Source organism: Ranitomeya variabilis, chromosome 3, assembly GCF_051348905.1.
Source record: "Ranitomeya variabilis isolate aRanVar5 chromosome 3, aRanVar5.hap1, whole genome shotgun sequence".
NCBI classification, from domain to species: domain Eukaryota; kingdom Metazoa; phylum Chordata; class Amphibia; order Anura; family Dendrobatidae; genus Ranitomeya; species Ranitomeya variabilis.
This window is the reverse complement of record NC_135234.1, coordinates 784967322-784989824: the sequence shown is the minus strand read 5'-3', so window position 1 is coordinate 784989824 and position 22503 is coordinate 784967322. Positions and strand designations below refer to the sequence as shown.

At 44.9% G+C, this 22503-nt stretch overlaps 1 protein-coding gene across 1 annotated transcript in view; it reads right to left on the bottom strand.

The window, feature by feature from the left end:
- Window positions 1-20807, bottom strand: part of LOC143817524 (transient receptor potential cation channel subfamily M member 2-like) — an 868795-nt gene extending 847988 nt beyond the window's left edge. Inside the window, exon 1 of the mRNA XM_077299005.1 lies at window positions 20761-20807. The gene's annotated coding sequence lies outside the window, so the exon portion shown is untranslated. The remainder of the gene's footprint in view (window positions 1-20760) is intronic.
- Between the last annotated feature and the right edge of the window lie 1696 nt (window positions 20808-22503).

Here is a 22503-nt window from a genome sequence, read left to right as displayed (position 1 = left end):
CCTCCATGCTTCACGGTGGGAACCAGGCATGTAGAGTCCATCCATTCCCCTTTTTCTGCGTTGAAACCAAAGATCTCACATTTGGACTCATCAGACCAAAGCACAGATTTCCACTGGTCTAATGTCCATTCCTTGTGTTCTTTAGCCCAAACAAGTCTCTTCTGCTTGTTGCCTGTCCTTACCAGTGGTTTCCCAGCAGCTATTTTACCATGAAGGCCTGCTGTTATGACCCCAATGGCGAGGGTCTCAGAGGAACGTGGAAGTCTGCAGAATACAAAAATCCAGCTCATAGGGCAGTGGTAACTGGGTTGACCATATATCTACTCCTAACGCCAACACTAGAAGTAGCCGGGGATCATTCCTACGTTGATTCTAGATGACACGCGCCAGCCGGAGAATCTAGCTACCCCTAGTAGAGGAAAACAAAGACCTTTCTTGCCTCCAGAGAAGGGGACCCCAAAGCTGGATAGAAGCCCCCCACAAATAATGACGGTGAGGTAAGAGGAAATGACAAACACAGAAATGAACCAGGTTTAGCACAGAGAGGCCCGCTTACTGATAGCAGAATAAAGAAAGGTAACTTATATGGTCAACAAAAACCCTATCAAAATCCACACTGGAAATTCAAGAACCCCCGAACCGTCTAACGGTCCGGGGGGAGAACACCAGCCCCCTAGAGCTTCCAGCAAAGGTCAGGATATAGATTTGGAACAAGCTGGACAAAAATACAAAACCAAAAACAAATAGCAAAAAGCAAAAGGCAGACTTAGCTGATATAACTGGAACCAGGATCAGTAGACAAGAGCACAGCAGACTAGCTCTGATAACTACGTTGCCAGGCATTGAACTGAAGGTCCAGGGAGCTTATATAGCAACACCCCTAACTAACGACCCAGGTGCGGATAAAAGGAATGACAGAAAAACCAGAGTCAAAAAACTAGTAACCACTAGAGGGAGCAAAAAGCAAATTCACAACAGTACCCCCCCCTTAGTGAGGGGTCACCGAACCCTCACCACGACCACCAGGGCGATCAGGATGAGCGGCATGAAAGGCACGAACTAAATCGGCCGCATGAACATCAGAGGCGACCACCCAGGAATTATCCTCCTGACCATAGCCCTTCCACTTGACCAGGTACTGAAGCCTCCGCCTGGAGAGGCGAGAATCCAAGATCTTCTCCACCACGTACTCCAACTCGCCCTCAACCAACACCGGAGCAGGAGGCTCAGCAGAAGGAACTACAGGCACAATGTACCGCCGCAACAAGGACCTATGAAATACATTGTGAATAGCAAACGACACAGGAAGATCCAGACGAAAAGATACAGGATTAAGGATTTCCAATATCTTGTAAGGCCCAATAAAACGAGGTTTAAATTTGGGAGAGGAGACCTTCATAGGAACAAAGCGGGAAGAAAGCCATACCAAATCCCCAACGCGTAGTCGGGGACCCACACCGCGACGGCGGTTGGCAAAGCGCTGAGCCTTCTCCTGTGACAACTTCAAGTTGTCCACCACATGATTCCAGATCTGCTGCAACCTATCCACCACAGAATCCACCCCAGGACAGTCAGAAGGCTCCACATGACCCGAAGAAAAGCGAGGATGGAAACCAGAGTTGCAGAAAAAAGGCGAAACCAAGGTGGCGGAACTAGCCCGATTATTAAGGGCAAACTCAGCCAACGGCAAGAATGTCACCCAATCGTCCTGATCAGCAGAGACAAAACACCTCAAATAAGCCTCCAAAGTCTGATTGGTTCGCTCCGTCTGTCCATTAGTCTGAGGATGGAAAGCAGACGAAAACGACAAATCAATGCCCATCCTACTACAAAAGGATCGCCAGAACCTGGAAACAAACTGGGATCCTCTGTCTGACACAATATTCTCAGGGATGCCGTGCAAACGAACCACGTTCTGGAAAAACACAGGAACCAGATCGGAAGAGGAAGGCAGCTTAGGCAAAGGAACCAAATGGACCATCTTGGAGAAGCGATCACATATCACCCAGATAACGGACATGCCCTGAGATAGCGGAAGATCAGAAATGAAATCCATGGAGATATGTGTCCAAGGTCTCTTCGGGACAGGCAAGGGCAAGAGCAAACCGCTGGCACGAGAACAGCAAGGCTTAGCTCGAGCACAAGTCCCACAGGACTGCACAAATGACCGCACATCCCTTGACAAGGAAGGCCACCAAAAGGACCTGGCCACCAGATCTCTGGTGCCAAAAATTCCCGGGTGACCTGCCAACACCGAGGAATGAACCTCGGAAATGACTCTGCTGGTCCACACTTGTAATCAAGGTCTGGACATTCATGTCTGCAGCAAGCATAGCCACTCTGAGGTAAAGGGGAAGAAAAAAAAAAAAAAAAAAACTCAGAATCTTCTTTCTTATAATCCCTCTTCTGCAATGCATTAAACATTTAATACTGGCCTGGCAAACTGTTATGACCCCAATGGCGAGGGTCTCAGAGGAACGTGGAAGTCTGCAGAATACAAAAATCCAGCTCATAGGGCAGTGGTAACTGGGTTGACCATATATCTACTCCTAACGCCAACACTAGAAGTAGCCGGGGATCATTCCTACGTTGATTCTAGATGACACGTGCCAGCCGGAGAATCTAGCTACCCCTAGTAGAGGAAAACAAAGACCTTTCTTGCCTCCAGAGAAGGGGACCCCAAAGCTGGATAGAAGCCCCCCACAAATAATGACGGTGAGGTAAGAGGAAATGACAAACACAGAAATGAACCAGGTTTAGCACAGAGAGGCCCGCTTACTGATAGCAGAATAAAGAAAGGTAACTTATATGGTCAACAAAAACCCTATCAAAATCCACACTGGAAATTCAAGAACCCCCGAACCGTCTAACGGTCCGGGGGGAGAACACCAGCCCCCTAGAGCTTCCAGCAAAGGTCAGGATATAGATTTGGAACAAGCTGGACAAAAATACAAAACCAAAAACAAATAGCAAAAAGCAAAAGGCAGACTTAGCTGATATAACTGGAACCAGGATCAGTAGACAAGAGCACAGCAGACTAGCTCTGATAACTACGTTGCCAGGCATTGAACTGAAGGTCCAGGGAGCTTATATAGCAACACCCCTAACTAACGACCCAGGTGCGGATAAAAGGAATGACAGAAAAACCAGAGTCAAAAAACTAGTAACCACTAGAGGGAGCAAAAAGCAAATTCACAACAGCCTGCTACAGAAAGTCTCCTCTTAACAGTTGTTGTAGAGATGTGCCTGCTGCTAGAACTCTGTGTGGCATTGACCTGGTATCTAATCTGAGCTGCTGTTAACCTGCAATTTCTGAGGCTGGTGACTCGGATAAACTTATCCTCAGAAGCAGAGGTGACTCTTGGTCTTTCTTTCCTGGGGTGGTCCTCATGTGAGCCAGTTTCTTTGTAGCGCTTGATGGTTTTTGCTACTGCAATTGGGGACACTTTCAAAGTTTTCCCAATTTTTCGGACTGACTGACCTTCATTTCTTAAAGTAATGATGGCCACTCGTTTTTCTTTACTTAGCTGCTTTTTTCTTACCATAATACAAATTCTAACAGTCTATTCAGTAGGACTATCAGCTGTGTATCCACCAGACTTCTGCACAACACAACTGATGGTCCCAACCCCATTTATAAGGCAAGAAATCCCACTTATTAAACCTTACAGGGCACACCTGTGCAGTGAAAACCATTTCCGGTGACTACCTCTTGAAGCTCATCAAGAGAATGCCAAGAGTGTGCAAAGCAGTCATTAAAGCAAAAGGTGGCTACTCTGAAGAACCTAGAATATAAGACATATTTTCAGTTGTTTCACACTTTTTTGTTAAGTATATAATTCCACATGTGTTAATTCATAGTTTTGATGCCTTCACTGTGAATGTACAATTTTCATAGTCATGAAAATACAGAAAAATCTTTCAATGAGAAGGTGTGTCCAAACTTTTGGTCTGTACTGTATATACCTGTATATTTCTAGTGCGACTTTCAGCGATTAAATATAAAATTAATCTTGGGCTGCTCTTTTATCTTGATTCACGAATCCCCACATCCGCATGCTCAGTAGATTATTATCTTCTACCCTAGGGTTGGTTTCTGACCAGCTATAAGCCTGCTGTCAGACAGGGCTTATATCGAACGAGGAACTGGTGGCAGCATACCAGGCGGTGTTAATGAGGAACTCTGACCGTGATGGCCAGGAGGTTTATCTAATATATAAAGCTGTATGTGTGTATGTGTGTAGTATGTCCGGGATTGGCATCTGCACCGTCGCAGCTACAGCCACAAAATTTTGCAGTCACACATCTGGACCCCGAGAGCGTCATAGGCTATGTTGTAAGGCAAAATTTTAACCCTGCGCATTCCAATTCACCAAACAATTTTGCCCCTATCTACATAATGGGGAAAAAGTGAAAGGAAAAGTGTTGGAGGCAAATTGACAGCTGCCAGATGTGAACAAGGGGGACTTAAAGAGTGAGAGCGATGGCGCCAAAGAGTATATACCGTACAGTTGCTAAGGTGGGGCCCCGACATGGGATAATCACCACACACGGGGATATGAACACACACAAAATGCGCCACACACTACCACGTGCTTGAACACATACAGTTAGGTCCATATATATTTGGACAGAGACAACATTTTTCTTATTTTGGTTATAGACATTACCACAATGAATTTTAAACAAAACAATTCAGATGCAGTTGAAGTTCAGACTTTCAGCTTTCATTTGAGGGTATCCACATTAAAATTGGATGAAGGGTTTAGGAGTTTCAGCTCCTTAACATGTGCCACCCTGTTTTTAAAGGGACCAAAAGTAATTGGACAATTGACTCCAAGGCTATTTCTTAGACAGGTGTGTGCAATCCCTTCATTATGTCATTCTCAACTAAGCAGATAAAAGGTCTGGAGTTGATTTGAGGTGTGGTGCTGCATTTGGAAGGTTTTGCTGTGAAGTAAACATGCGGTCAAAGGAGCTCTCCATGCAGGTGAAACAAGCCATCCTTAACCCCTTCACCCCAAAGCCTGTTTTCACCTAAGTGACACGGCCAATTTTTACAATTCTGACCACTGTCACTTTATGAGGTCATAACTCTGAAACGCTTCAACGGATCCTGGTGATTCTGAGATTGTTTTCTCGTGACATATTGTACTTTATGATAGTGGTAAAACTTCTTCGATATGACTTGCATTTATTTGTGAAAAAAACAGAAATTTGTCGAAAATTATGAAAATTTAGCAATTTTCAAATTTTTCGTTTTTATGCCCTTAAATTAGAGAGTTATATCACATAATATAGTTAATAAACAACATTTCCCACATGTCTGCTTTACATCAGCACAATTTTGGAAACATAATTTTTTTTTGTTAGGGAGTTATAAGGGTTAAAAGTTGACCAGCGATTTCTCATTTTTGCAACAAAATTTGCAAAACCATTTTTTTTACGGACCACCTCACACTTGAAGTGACTTTGAGGGGTCTATATGACAGAAAATGTCCAAAAGTGACACCATTCTAAAAACTGCACCCCTCAAGGTACTCTAAACCACATTCAAAAAGTTTATTAACCCTTCAGGTGCTTCACAGGAATTTTTGGAATGTTTAAAAAAAATTGAACATTTAAATTTTTTTTCACAAAATTTTTACTTCAGATCCAATTTGTTTTATTTTACCAAGGGTAACAGGAGAAATTGGACCAAAAAAGTTGTTGTACAATTTGTCCTGAGTACGCCGATACCCCACATGTTGGGGTAAACCATTGATTGGGCACATGGCAGAGCTCGGAAGGGAAGGAGCGCCATTTGACTTTTCAATGCAAAATTGGCTGGAATTGAGATCGGAACCCATGTCGTGTTTGGAGAGCCCCTGACGTGCCTAAACAGTGGAAACCCCCACAAGTGACACCATTTTGGAAAGTAGACCCTCTAAGGAACTAATCTAGATGTGTGGTGAGCACTTTGAACCTCCAAGTGCTTCACAGAAGTTTATAATGTGGAGCCGTAAAAAAAATTAATATTAATTTTCACAAAAAATGATCTTTTTGCCCCAAATTTTTTATTTTCCCAAGGGTAGCAGGATAAATTGGACCCCAAAAGTTGTTGTGCAATTTGTCCTGAGTACGCTGATACTTCATATATGGGGATAAACCACTGTTTGGGCGCATGGCAGAGCTCGGAAGGGAAGGAGCGCCATTTGACTTTTCAATGCAAAATTGGCTGGAATTGAGATCGGAACCCATGTCGTGTTTGGAGAGCCCCTCACGTGCCTAAACAGTGGAAACCCCCAGAAGTGACACCATTTTGGAAAGTAGACCCTCTAAGGAACTAATCTAGATGTGTGGTGAGCACTTTGAACCTCCAAGTGCTTCACAGAAGTTTATAATGTAGAGCCGTAAAAAAAAATTAATATTAATTTTCACAAAAAATGATATTTTTGCCCCAAATTTTTTATTTTCCCAAGGGTAGCAGGATAAATTGGACCCCAAAAGTTGTTGTGCAATTTGTCCTGAGTACGCTGATACTTCATATATGGGGATAAACCACTGTTTGGGCGCATGGCAGAGCTCGGAAGGGAAGGAGCGCCATTTGACTTTTCAATGCAAAATTGGCTGGAATTGAGATCGGAACCCATGTCGTGTTTGGAGAGCCCCTGACGTGCCTAAACAGTGGAAACCCCCAGAAGTGACACCATTTTGGAAAGTAGACCCTCTAAGGAACTAATCTAGATGTGTGGTGAGCACTTTGAACCTCCAAGTGCTTCACAGAAGTTTATAATGTAGAGCCGTAAAAAAAAATTAATATTAATTTTCACAAAAAATGATATTTTTGCCCCAAATTTTTTATTTTCCCAAGGGTAGCAGGATAAATTGGACCACAAAAGTTATTGTCCAATTTGTCCTGAGTACGCTGATACCCCATACATTGGGGGGAACCACTGTTTGGGCGCACGGCAGAGCTCGGAAGGGAAGGAGCGCCGTTTGAAATGCAGACTTAGATGGATTGGTCTGCAGGTGTCATGTTGCATTTGCAGAGCCCCTGATGTACATAAACAGTAGAAACCCCCCACAAGTGACCCCATATTGGAAACTAGACCCCCCACGGAACTTATCTAGATGTGTTGTGAGAACTTTGAACCAACAAGTGTTTCACTACAGTTTAACACGCAGAGCCGTGAAAATAAAAAATATTTTTTTTTCCACGAAAATTATATTTTAGCCCCCACATTTTTATTTTCCCAAGGGTAACAGGAGAAATTGGACAACAAAAGTTGTTGTCCAATTTGTCCTGAGTACGCTGATACTTCATATATGGGGATAAACCACTGTTTGGGCGCACGGCAGAGCTCGGAAGGGAAGGAGCGCCGTTTGAAATGCAGACTTAGATGGATTGGTCTGCAGGTGTCATGTTGCATTTGCAGAGCCCCTGATGTACCTAAACAGTAGAAACCCCCCACAAGTGACCCCATATTGGAAACTAGACCCCCCACGGAACTTATCTAGATGTGTTGTGAGAACTTTGAACCCCCAAGTGCTTCACTACAGTTTATAACGCAGAGCCGCGAAAATAAAAAATATATTTTTTTCCACGAAAATTATATTTTAGCCCCCATGTTTTTATTTTCCCAAGGATAAGGCTGGTTTCACACTTGAGTTTTTTTTAAAAAAGCATGTGTGAAAAAACGCATGTAATCGCGGTAAAACGCATGCGTTTTTTTAGACGCATGCGTTTTTATAGAAAAACACAAGAAAACAAGAAAAAACCAAAAAACCCTAACCCTACCCCTAACCCTACCCCTACCCCTAACCTGAAATACGTGGCACTGAAATACGTGGCACTGAAATACGTTTATATACGTATATACGTATATAAGTGCCACGATATTTCAGTGGCCACGTATATAAGTGCCACGTATATAAGTGCCACGTATATAAGTGCCACGTATTTCATGTACATGCCACGATATTTAAGTGCCACATATTTAAGTGCCACGTATTTAAGTGCCACGTATTTAAGTGCCACGTATTTAAGTGCCACGTATTTAAGTGCCACGTATTTAAGTGCCACGTATTTAAGTGCCACGTATTTCACGTAAATGCCACGATATTTCAGTGCCACGTATTTCACTGAAATACCGTGGCACTTAAATACGTGGCACTGAAATATCGTGGCACTGAAATATCGTGGCACTGAAATATCGTGGCACTGAAATACGTGGCACTGAAATACGTGGCACTGAAATACGTGGCACTGAAATACGTGGCACTATGACTGTCAGAAAATGTTCATTAAACGGTTAGGGATGAGTTTAGGGGTAGGGTTAGGGTTAGGGTTTGGATCCCTTTATCACCTTGATGGTGGTGGGTGACTTTTCAGTGTGTTCTGTTTTTTTTCTATAAAAACGCATGCGTTTTTAACGCAAACAAACGCGTTGAGATCGGACGCCATGTCGCGTTTGGAGAGCCCCTGATGTGCCTAAACAGTGAAAACTCCCCAATTCTAACTGACACCCTAACCCCAACCCTAACCCTAGTCCTAACCCTAGCGCTACTTTCACACTAGCGTTTTTTTGCATACGTCGCAATGCGTCGTTTTGGCGAAAAAACGCATCCTGCAAAGTCATCTGCAGGATGCGTTTTTTCCCCATAGACTAACATTATCGACGTATTGACACACGTCGCAAGCGTCGTGCGACGGTTGCGTCGTGTTGTGGCGGACAGCCGGCAGCAACAAACGTTACATGTAACTTTTTTTGTGCCGACGGTCCACCATTTCCGACCGCGCATGCGCGGCTGGAACTCCGCCCCCACCTCCCCGCACCTCACAATGGGGCAGCGGATGCGTGGAAAAACAGCATCCGCTGCCCCCGTTGTGCGGCGCTTGCACAGTATGCGTCGGTATGTCGGGCCGACGCAGCGCGACGGCCCCGTACCGACGCTAGTGTGAAAGTAGCCTAACGGGAAAATGGAAATAAATATATTTTTTAAAATTTTATTATTTTTCCTAACTAAGGGGGTGATGAAGGGGGATTTGATTTACTTATATAGCGTTTTTTGGGCGGATTTTTATGGTTGGCAGCCGTCACACACTAAAAGACGCTTTTTATTGCAAACAATAGTTTTTGCATCACCACATTTTGAGAGCTATAATTTTTCCATATTTTGGTCCACAGAGTCATGTGAGATCTTGTTTTTTGCGGGACGAGTTGACGTTTTTGCTGGTACCATTTTCGGGTACATGACATTTTTTGATCGCTTTTTATTCCGATTTTTGGGAGGCGGAATGAACAAAAACCAGCAATTCCTGAAATTCTTTTAGGGGGTGCGTTTATACCGTTCCGCGTTTGGTAAAAAGGATAAAGCAGTTTTATTCTTCGGGTCAGTACGATTACAGCGATAACTCATTTATATAATTTTTTTATGTTTTGGCGCTTTTACACAATAAAAACTATTTTATATAAAAAATAATTGTTTTTGCATCGCTTTATTCTGAGAGCTATAACTTTTTTATTTTTCTGCTGATGATGCTGTATGGCGGTTTTTTTTTTGCGGGACAAGATGACGTTTTCAGCGGTACCATGGTTATTTATATCCGTCTTTTTGATCGCGTGTTATTCCACTTTTTGTTTGGCGGTATGAGAATAAAGCGTTGTTTTTTGCCTCGTTTTTTTTTTTTTTTTTTTACGGTGTTCACTGAAGGGGTTAACTAGTGATATAGTTTTATAGGTGGGGTTGTTACGGACGCGGCGATACTAAATATGTGTACTTTTATTGTGTGGTGTTTTTTTTATTTAGATAAAGAAATGTATTTATGGGAATATATTTATTTTTTTTTTCTTTATTTAGGAATTTTTTTTTTTTTTTTTTTTACACATTTGGAAAAATTTTTTTTTTACTTTTTTACTTTGTCCCAGGAGGGGACATCACAGATCGGTGATCAGACCGTGTGCATAGCACTCGGTCTGATCACCGATGTGACAGGGACGCTCCACAGGCTTGCCGGCGCCTGCTATGAGGATTCTCAGCAGACGCCGGCAAGCAGGGTCATCTTATGACCCGGAAGGAGTCCCGCGGCCATCTTGGATCCGGGGACTCCTTCCAGGTCACCGGAGCAGCGCGATCTCATCGCGCTGCTCCGGTGGGAGAGCGCAGGGAGCCCCCGTCCCTGCGCGATCCCCCTCTATGCCGCTGTCACTATTGACAGCGGCATCAGAGGGGTTAAATGCCCGCGATCGGCGACAGCGCCGATCGTGGGCATTGCTGCGGGGTGTCAGCTGTCATATACAGCTGACACCCGCACCCGATCACCGCGGCGCTCAGCGCGAGACCGCGGTGATCGATGCGCCGTACTAGTACTGCGGCTGGCACTAATGCAGTGCCGGCAGCGCCGTACTAGTACGGCGCATGTCACGAAGGGGTTAAGCTGCGAAAACAGAAAAAACCCATCCGAGAAATTGCTACAATATTAGGAGTGGCAAAATATACAGTTTGGTACATCCTGAGAAAGAAAGAAAGAAACCACCGGAGACTAGATGGAGGTGGACATGACTTGGGGAGGGGTGGACCGAGAACTCCTGCAGCTTTTGTTTGTATTGCGGTGTAGATTTTAAACAAGAGTGTTGTTGCTTTAAGAGGAAGTTTAGATGTTTGTGCCTGGTGTATTACTGTGAGGAGGGTGGGGCTTATATAGGGGAGGCAACTCTGGCTCTCCCTCTCTCTCTCACAGGATGGACAGGAGGAAACATTACCCGCCCTCCCGCCCTGTTTATAATCTTTGTCCTTAAACTTTTTAATTATTGCTTGTATAATGATAAATGTTTTATTGTATTTTTGAATTTGTCATTGTATATCTTGTACCATGTTCAATTGTATATTGGCTATAAAGAGTTATTATTTGTGGTAACCTTCTAAGCCCAAGGGAAGGGCAATCCTTCAGCCATGGTTCCCTGGAGGTTTCCTCCACAGGGGGTTTTTCCTCTCCTGAGCGCTGTAGGATGACTCTTTGTGAGTCGGGGGTTTGCCAAGTTTAGTCCCATTAATGCTTTTGCAGGGACTTCTAGTTTTTAAGTTTACAAAAATGATTTAATTATTTATTAAAAAAAAAAAAAAAAAAAAAAAAAAGGTGTCAAATGAGACTTGGAATATTTAACCCGTCACGGCTTTGTGGTTTAGGAGTCAGGTGGAAGTTGCAGACAAGTTAAGGTGGACTCATTTTAACTAATAGAGGATGTAAAACCTCATGGTGGTGAGCAGGCTCGGCTTTGGTGGCCAGCCTCAAGGACGTTGTAATGGTAACATCAATCAGGGGCGGGCACAGTGGTTAAGCACAGGAGTGAGGATAATAGGGTCATTGGTGCCCTGAAAGTTTACTGGCTCTGCTTGAATGGCAAGCCAGTGCGTGCCGCCCCTTTATGGCTGTCTGTCCTGGTGCTGTATGTCAGACAGATGGGGATATCGCAGTACTTGTGAATCCCAATGTACTAGCACTCCACCTGACTCCTACTGTGATTATTTAATCCTGTGATTTGAATAAAAGCTGTGGCCATTTTGACAACCAAAATAATGTGTTTTGTGTATTTATTTTAGTACCTAGGTTTACAGTAGTTATGGTGGTTTTAAGAAGGAGTGGGGTCCATCCCATATCCAAAAGTCAAGCACTGGTGAACTCATCAATGCAAAAAGACCTGGGCGCCCACGGAAGACAACAGTGGTGGATGATGGCAGAATAATCTCCATGGTGAAGAGAAACCTCTTCACAACAGCCAACCAAGTGAACAACACTCTCCCGGAGGTCGGCGTATCAATATCCAAATCTACCATAAAGAGAAGACTGTATGAAGTAAGTACAGAGGGTTCACTGCACGGTGCAAGCCACTCATAAGCATCAAGAATAAAAAGGCTAGACTGGAATTTGCTAAAAAACATCTAAAAAAGCCAGCACAGTTCTGGAAGAACATTTTTTGGACAGATGAAACCAAGATCAACCTCTACCAGAATGATGGAAAGAGAAAAGTATGGCGAAGGCGTGGTACAGCTCATGATTAGTGTTGAGCATTCCGATACCGCAAGTATCGGGTATCGGCCGATATTTGCTGTATCGGAATTCCGATACCGAGATCCGATACTTTTGTGGTATCGGGTATCGGTATCGAAACAACATTAATGTGTAAAATAAAGAATTAAAATAAAAAATATTGCTATACTCACCTCTCCGACGCAGCCTGCACCTTACCGAGGGAACCAGCAGCGTTCTTTGCTTAAAATTCGCGCTTTAACTTCCTTACGCGAAGTCCCGGCTTGCTGTGATTGGTCGCGTCGCGGCCACATGGGCGGCACGCGACCAATCACAAGCCGGGACTTCGCGTAAGGAAGTTAAAGCGCGAATTTTAAGCAAAGAAGGCTGCCGGTTCCCTCGGTAAGGTGCAGGCTGCGTCGGAGAGGTGAGTATAGCAATATTTTTTATTTTAATTCTTTATTTTACACATTAATATGGTTCCCAGGGCCTGAAGGAGAGTTTCCTCTCCTTCAGACCCTGGGAACCATCAGGAATACCGTCCGATACATGAGTCCCATTGACTTGTATTGGTATCGGGTATCGGTATCGGATTAGATCCGATACTTTGCCGGTATCGGCCGATACTTTCCGATACCGATACTTTCAAGTATCGGACGGTATCGCTCAACACTACTCATGATCCAAAGCATATCACATCATCTGTAAAACACGGCGGAGGCAGTGTGATGGCTTGGGCATGCATGGCTGCCAGTGGCACTGGGTCACTAGTGTTTATTGATGATGTGACACAGGACAGAAGCAGCCGAATGAATTCTGAGGTATTCAGAGACCTACTGTGTGCTCAGATCCAGCCAAATGCAGCCAAACTGATTGGTCGTCGTTTCATACTACAGATGGACAATGACCCAAAACATAAAGCCAAAGAAACCCAGGAGTTTATTAAAGCAAAGAAGTGGAATATTCCTGAATGGCCAAGTCAGTCACCTGATCTCAACCCAATTGAGCAGCATTTCACTTGTTATAGACTAAACGTCAGACAGAAAGGCCACAAACAAACATCAACTGAAAACCACCGCAGTGAAGGCCTGGCAGAGCATCAAAAAGGAGGAAACACAGAGTCTGGTGATGTCCATGAGTTCAAGACTTCAGGCAGTCATTGCCAACAAATGGTTTTCAACCAAGCACTAAAAATAAACATTTTATTTAAAATTATTGAATCTGTCCAATTACTTTTGGTCCCTTTAAAAACAGGGTGGCACATGTTAAGAAGCTGAAACTTCTAAACCCTTCATCCAATTTTTATGTGGATACCCTTAAATGAAAGCTGAAAGTCTGAACTTCAACTGCATCTGAATTGTTTTGTTTAAAATTCATTGTGGTAATGTCTATAACCAAAATAAGAAAAATGTTGTCTCTGTCCAAATATATATGGACCTAACTGTATACCACCCTCAGCGCACATTTCACCACACATACACCAACCTCGCCACATAAAAGTCGAAACACAAAAGTCGCCGCTCAAAACTCGCCACGCGCAAAACTAGGCTCACACAAAACTCGCCACACGTGCAAAACTCACCTCATAGAAAGCTCGCCACACGCAAAACTTGCACACGCGGAAAAATTGCCACATGCACAAAAGTTGCAACACATGCAAAAGTTGCCTCACACAAATCTTGCACATACTCAAAACGCACCACACATAAAACTCCCCATGCGCAAAACTTGCTGCACACAACTTGCTGCACACAACCTGCTACACTAACCTGTCACATGCAACTCGACACAAAAAGTTGCTACACGCATGTCGCCACACAAAACTCATCTCACAAAAGTCGCTACATGCATGTCGCCACACGCAACTCAACACACACAACTTGACACATGAAACTCGCCCTAAAACACACACAAGTCTGGTATTATCCTTCAAAAATAAAAATCTGATTAATAAGCAGACAAACTACCATACAGGAAATACGGCAGCTGTCAGTCACATGACCTGACTATTATGTGTATGTGTGAGCTAATATATTCTGCTAGGGGGGGGGGGCTTCCTGTTGGCTGGGGATTTATCAGGATGATAATTTAGCTTACAAATACTGCGGTAAAAATACTGACCAAATAACGTGTGAACGAGGTCTAATACAGGAGGAGATGATATACAGCTATATACTATATACAGGGGAGATGACACACAGGTATATACTATATACAGGAGGAGATTACATACAGGTATATACTATATACAGGGGAGATGACACACAGGTATACACTATATAGAGGAGGAGATGACATACAGGCATATACTACATACAGCAGGAGATGACATAAAGATATATACTATATACAGGAGGAGATGACACACAGGTATATACTATTTACAGGGGAGATGACCACAGGTATATACTATATACAGGAGGAGATAACACACAGGTATATACTATATACAGGAGCAGATGACACACAGGTATATACTATATACAGGAGGAGATGACACAAAGGTATATAATATATACAGGAGGAGATGACACACAGGTATATACTATATACAGGGGAGATGACACACACATATATGCTATATACAGGGGACATGACACACAGGTATATACTATATACAGGAGAAGATGACATACAGGTATATACTATATACAGGAGGAGATGACACACACATATATACTATATACAGGGGAGATGACACACAGGTATATACTATAAACAGGGGGAGATGACACACAGGTATATACTATATACAGGAGGAGATGACACACACATATATACTATATACAGGGGAGAAGACACACAGGTATATACTATATACAGGAGGAGATGACATACAGGTATATACTATATACAGGAGGAGATGACACACACATATATACTATATACAGGGGAGATGACACACAGGTATATACTATAAACAGGAGAAGATGACACACAGGTATATACTATATACAGGAGGAGATGACATGCACATATATACTATATACAGGGGAGATGACACACAGGTATATACTATATACAGGGGAGATGACATACAGGTACATACTATATACAGGGGAGATGACACACAGCTATATACTATATACAGGGGAGATGACACACAGCTATATGCTATATACAAGAGGAGATGACACACACATATATACTATATACAAGGGAGATGACACACAGGTATATACTATATACAGGGGAGATGACATACAGGTACATACTATATACAGGGGAGATGACACACAGCTATATACTATATACAGGGGAGATGACACACAGGTATATACTATATACAGGAGGAGATGACATACAGATATATACTATATACAGGAGGAGATGACACACAGGTATATACTATTTACAAGGGGAGATGACACACAGGTATATACTATATACAGGAGGAGATAACACAGGTATCTATATGTATAATTGTCTAAGGGTTTTTCCGTCTGTCTGTCTGTCTGTCTGTCTTTCTGTCTGTCTGTCTGTCTTTCTGTCTGTCTGTCCTTGAAATCCTGGCCTGGCGGCCTCGACCAATCAGAGACGGGCACAGCATGGCGACGATGATGTCATAATGGAAATCCCACGTCTCTGATTGGTCGAGGCCACCAGGCCTCGACCAATCAGCAACGGGCACAGTATCGACGTAGATGTCATAATGGTTGCCATGGCGACGATGATGTCATAAAGGTTGCCTCGACCAATCAGCGACGGGCACAGTCTGTCGCGAATTCTGGAATCATCATTGTCCATATACTACGGGGACATGCATATTCTAGAATACCCGATGCGTTAGAATCGGGCCACAGTCTAGTATACTATATACAGGAGCAGATGACACACAGGTATATACTATATACAGGAGGAGATGACACACAGGTATATAATATATACAGGAGGAGATGACACACAGGTATATACTATATACAGGGGAGATGACACACACATATATGCTATATACAGGGGACATGACACACAGGTATATACTATATACAGGAGAAGATGACATACAGGTATATACTATATACAGGAGGAGATGACACACACATATATACTATATACAGGGGAGATGACACACAGGTATATACTATAAACAGGGGGAGATGACACACAGGTATATACTATATACAGGAAGAGATGACACACACATATATACTATATACAGGGGAGATGACACACAGGTATATACTATATACAGGAGGAGATGACATACAGGTATATACTATATACAGGAGGAGATGACACACACACATATATACTATATACAGGGGAGATGACACACAGGTATATACTATAAACAGGAGATGACACACAGGTATATACTATATACAGGAGGAGATGACACGCACATATATACTATATACAGGGGAGATGACACACAGGTATATACTATATACAGGGGAGATGACACACAGCTATATACTATATACAGGGGAGATGACACACAGGTATATGCTATATACAAGAGGAGATGACACACACATATATACTATATACAAGGGAGATGACACACAGGTATATACTATATACAGGGGAGATGACATACAGGTACATACTATATACAGGGGAGATGACACACAGCTATATACTATATACAGGGGAGATGACATACAGGTATATACTATATACAGGAGGAGATGACTTACTGGTTTATACTATATACAGGAGGAGATGACACACATATATACTATATACAGGAGGAGATGACATACAGGTATATACTATATACAGGGGAGATGACACACAGGTATATACTATATACAGGGGAGATGACATACAGGTACATACTATATACAGGGGAGATGACACACAGCTATATACTATATACAGGGGAGATGACACACAGGTATATACTATATACAGGAGGAGATGACTTACAGGTTTATACTATATACAGGAGGAGATGACACACATATATACTATATACAGGAGGAGATGACATACAGGTATATACTATATACAGGGGAGATGACACACAGGTATATACTATATACAGGGGAGATGACATACAGGTATACACTATATAAAAGAGGAGATGGCACATAGGTATATAGAGGAGGAGATGACATACAGCAGGTACATACTATATACAAGGGAGATTACATACAGGTATATACTATATACAGGAGATGACATACAGGTATATAGTATATACAGAAGGAGATGACACATAGGTATATACTATATACAGGAGGAGATGACATACAGCAGGTGTATACTATTTACAGGGGAGATGACATACAGGTATATATTATATACAGGAGATGACATACAGGTGTATACTATATATAAGGGAGATGACAAACATGGATATACTGAGGGGAAAAGGAGAGGTGTGAGGTGAAAATGAAAAGGTGTGAGTGCAAAATGAGAGGAGTGAGGGAAAATAGTGGAGCGATCGGAAAATGACAGATGCGAGGTCGAAATGACAAGTGTTAGGGGGGAATGAGAGGAGTGAGCGGGAAAATAAGAGGAGTGAGGGGGAAAATGAGAGGTGTAAGGGAGAAAATGAGAGATGTGAGGGGGAAAATGAGAGGCGTGATGGGAAAATAAGAGAAGTGAGGTGCTATAACTAACCACAGATATTTACTATGCCCAGGCAATGCCGGGCTCTTCAGCTAGTATACATATATATCCCCAGCCTGATATATCCCCAGCCAGGTGATATATATCCCCCCTCACTGGGAGCTATTCAATATAAGGAAAGCCTTTCCGGCGACTATTTGCCCTATTTGCAGTTCCCTCAGTGACCTGGGGCAAGTGGTGGTGCCAGAGAGCCAATCCCTGCTGGGTCCTTCTCTCCCCTCCTCAGAGGTGAGTGAAGTCGACACACCCCTTCCCCTGTGCGATCCGTCATAGGTGGCATAGTATCTTCCTCAGGTGGGTGGCTGAGTGGCTTCCTCAGGTGGGTGGCTGAGTGGCTTCCACAGGAAGACACTACTGGACGTTTGGGCCCAATCTGCAGAAGAACCCAGTTCCTGCGGGAGCTGAAAAAGATGCTCAGAGGGCGAGTGACCCCGTGGCAGAAGCTGTTAGAGGACAATGCCACCTGTTGGGTGGTCTCTTCACAGGCTGGATTTAGTACATGTGGGTCTATAAAAGCGTTTAACTGTTCTATTAGTGGGGAACCTCAAAAATGAAGAGGGGAAACATGTGGAGGATGCAAGTGCCGTGGATTGGATGCTTGTGGCCATGACCTAGGACCATGCAGCCACGTGATGGAGGATCACCACTGATAGTCATTCACATGGAACATGAAGAGGAGGCCTGGGCTGTGGCTGCCGCTCACCTCCTCCCGATGGTCGATTTGTGTAAAGGCCAATGACGCCAGTGCTGATTGGGCGCAGGGCTCACGTGTCAACTGTAAGGAGGAAGACCGGGCTGCGGGTACCTGCACCGAGCCGGTCCGGAACTGTTGAGGCTGCCTCCCATGTTGCCTGGGGGAAGGAATGAGTGACTGGACTAACCTCATGACCCGGGTAGGAGGGGCGCTATAAAAGAACAAGCGCACGCAGCGGCAGCCATTTTGGTGTGAAGACACAGCGTGCAGCAGGGAGAGCAGTGTGCTGCGATAGGCGTCGGCTCCCGTTGCGAACAGCAGGGCCGAGAAGGAGAGAGGAGAGGCGGCCGAGGATCGGACATTCGTTTGCGGCCTATCCTGACATTTGCTGGACGACAACCCACGTTACACCCCGAGAGTGCTGCGGCCTGGTTTGCTCTGGCTGCACAAGTCGATGGACTAGGAGCTCAGGGAAAGTACCGGAGACTGACCGCTGCCGCCAGAAGGCAAAGGACCCCCTCTGTGGACCTCTTCCCGGCCGTTGCCGGTGCTACAACCCCTGCGGGATCATCTGCAGTGGAGGAGCATTAAGGACGCGATGAATTTAATAACTGGACGGCTAATATTTCCTACTTTTTGTTTCTTCTACCTATTCTTTAACCATTTATCTCCCTGCCAGGAGTTAATTCCCTGTTTAAGTAACTTGTTGTTTGTTAACCCTTGCTCTGCCTCCTGTCTGTCACTACATCACGCAACCTGCTTACACAACAACCAGAGGGGAGTCCCGGGACCGCGAGTGCCGACAAGGCTGGAACGACGGCGGCTCGGGAGGTGAGTACAGGAGTTTGCATATAACCAGCGCCGAACATTCACACCGAGAAGGGATTGTCCTAATAGAGTGCTGGAGACGCCGATGGGAGCAGATCTGTGTGATACTGACGGCTGAGCCACGTATCTAATCCTCTCCTGTGTGATACTGACTGCTGAGCTGTGTATGTAATCCTCTGCTGTGTGATACTGACTGCTGAGCTGTGTATCTAATCCTCTCCTGTGTGATACTGACTGCTGAGCCGTGTATCTAATCCTCTCCTGTGTGATACTGACTGCTGAGCCGTGTATCTAATCCTCTCCTGTGTGATACTGACTGCTGAGCCAGGTATCTAATCCTCTCCTGTGTGATACTGACTGCTGAGCCGTGTATCTAATCCTATCCTGTGTGATACTGACTGCTGAGCCGTGTATCTAATCCTCTCCTGTGTGATACTGTCTGCTGAGCCGTGTATCTAATCCTCTCCAACCAGACTGCTGAGCCGTGTATCTAATCCTATCCTGTGTGATACTGTCTGCTGAGCCGTGTATCTAATCCTCTCCTGTGTGATACTGACTGCTGAGCCGTGTATCTAATCCTCTCCTGTGTGATACTGACTGCTGAGCCAGGTATCTAATCCTCTCCTGTGTGATACTGACTGCTGAGCCACGTATCTAATCCTCTCCTGTGTGATACTGATGGCTGAGCCACGTATCTAATCCTCTCCTGTGTGATACTGACTGCTGAGCCGTGTATCTAATCCTCTCCTGTGTGATACTGACTACTGAGCCACGTATCTAATCCTCTCCTGTGTGATACTGATGGCTGAGCCACGTATCTAATCCTCTCCTGTGTGATACTGACTGCTGAGCCGTGTATCTAATCCTCTCCTGTGTGATACTGACTGCTGAGCCGTGTATCTAATCCTCTCCTGTGTGATACTGACTACTGAGCCACGTATCTAATCCTCTCCTGTGTGATACTGACTGCTGAGCTGTGTATCTAATCCTCTCCAGTGTGATACAGTCTGCTGAGCCGTGTATCTAATCCTGTCCTGTGTGATACTGACTCCTGAGCCTTGTATCTAATCCTCTCCTGTGTGATACTGATTGCTGAGCCGTGTATCTAATCCTCTCCTGTGTGATACGTCTGCTGAGCCGCGTATCTAATCCTCTCCTGTGTGACACTGACTGCTGAGCCGTGTATCTAATCCTATCCTGTGTGATACTGACTGCTGAGCTGTGTATCTAATCCTCTCCAGTGTGATACGGTCTGCTGAGCCGCGTATCTAATCCTATCCTGTGTGATACTGTCTGCTGAGCCGTGTATCTAATCCTGTCCTGTGTGATACTGACTCCTGAGCCGTGTATCTAATCCTATCCTGTGTGATACTGTCTGCTGAGCCGTGTATCTAATCCTATCCTGTGTGATACTGACTGCTGAGCCGTGTATCGAATCCTATCCTGTGTGATACACTCTGCTGAGCCGTGTATCTAATCCTATCCTGTGTGATACTGTCTGCTGAGCCGTGTATCTAATCCTGTCCTGTGTGATACTGACTGCTGAGCCGTGTATCTAATCCTATCCTGTGTGATACTGACTGCTGAGCCGTGTATCTAATCCCATCCTATGTGATACATCTAGGGACAGTGTATTTCCATCTCTCACCTGTGGTCCGGGTGCTGGTTGTGTTCGTGCTCTTGTGTGGCGCTGAGTGTCACTGAGTTGTCAGGTGTCAGCGCTGTTGTACCTGGTGTCACTTTGATAACTGAAGCTTTTCTTCCATTTACCAGTAACTAAGGGGTCGGGTTACTGCTGAGAACAAAAGCTGCTGCCGGCGACACCGAAATATGTCATTCAACTGACAAACTGCACCTGAGTCACCTGTACAAAAGACCCCTCACCTGTACACATGACCCCTCACCTGTACACCTGTACACAGCGCCCCTCACCTATACACATGACCCCTCACTTGTACACACCTATACACAGCACTACTCACCTGTACACACCGATACACGGCGCCCCTCACCTGTACACATGACCCCTCACCTGTACACAGTGATACTCAGCGCCCCTCACCTATACACATGACCCCTCACCTGTATACACCTGTGCACAGCGCCCCTCACCTGTACACAGCGATACACGGCGCCCCTCACCGATACACAGGGCCCCTCACCTGTACACAAATATGAACAGTGCCCCTCACCTGTACACAGCGCTACTGACCTGTACACTCCGATACACGGCGCCCCTCACCTGTACACAGCGATACACAGCGCCACTCACCTGTACACAGTGATACACGGTGCCCCTCACCTGCACACAAATATACACAGTGCCCCTCACCTGTACAAAGCGCTACTCACCTGTACACACCGATACACGGCGCCCCTCACCTGTACACAGGGCCCCTCACCTGTACATAGGGCCCCTCACCTGTACACAGGGCCCCTCACCTGTACACAGGGCCCCTCACCTGTACACAGCGCCCCTCACCTGTACACACAGATACACAGGGAGCCTCACCTGTACACAGCGCTACTGACCTGTACACACCGATACACGGCGCCCCTCACCTGTAGACAGCGATACACAGCGCCACTCACCTGTACACAGCGATACCCAGTGCCCCTTACCTGTACACAGCGACCCTCACCTGTACACACCGATACACAGTGCCCCTCACCTGTACACAGGGCCCCTCAACTGTACACACCGATACACAGTGCCCCTCACCTGTACACAAATATACATGGTGCACCTCACCTGTACACAGCGTCTCTCACCTGTACACAGCGTCTCTCACCTGTACACATTGCCCCTCACCTGTACACAGCGCCCCTCACCTGCATACAGTGCTTCTCACCTGTACATAGCGCCCCTCACCTGTAAACAGTGCCCCTCAACTGTACACACCGATATACAGTGCCCCTCACCTGTACAAAGGGCCTGTCATGAACTGGGGGTGTTTGGTTGCCCCAGTTCTTTCTTCAGAGATTTATTTATATCCCACTTCCCAGTTCCAGTTTGGAACTTACAGCTGTCTGGCGCCCCCCTTACCAGGTCAGGGAACTGCACCTAGGGTAATAAGTCCCCAGAAAGGCTGCCCGGCTATGTACTGGCTATTGGGCATGCTGCAGTGAGGGCGATATACCTATTCCCCGCCGCAGCTGGGCATACTCTTATAAACCCCTTTCCGTCACTGCCATCATTACGCAACAAGCTCAGTACGCTCTGCTACCACCAGCTTCTATTCCTATGATTAATAGCGGGTCAGGAGCCAACTGTCACGATATGGTATGAAATATCATATAAATTTAGTTCTCTTGCTAGCCTGCTGTGGGCTAAGCCCCCCCTTCTTGGAGTGATTCTGTAACCGCTTGTGGCTGCAAATGCCTGACTTTC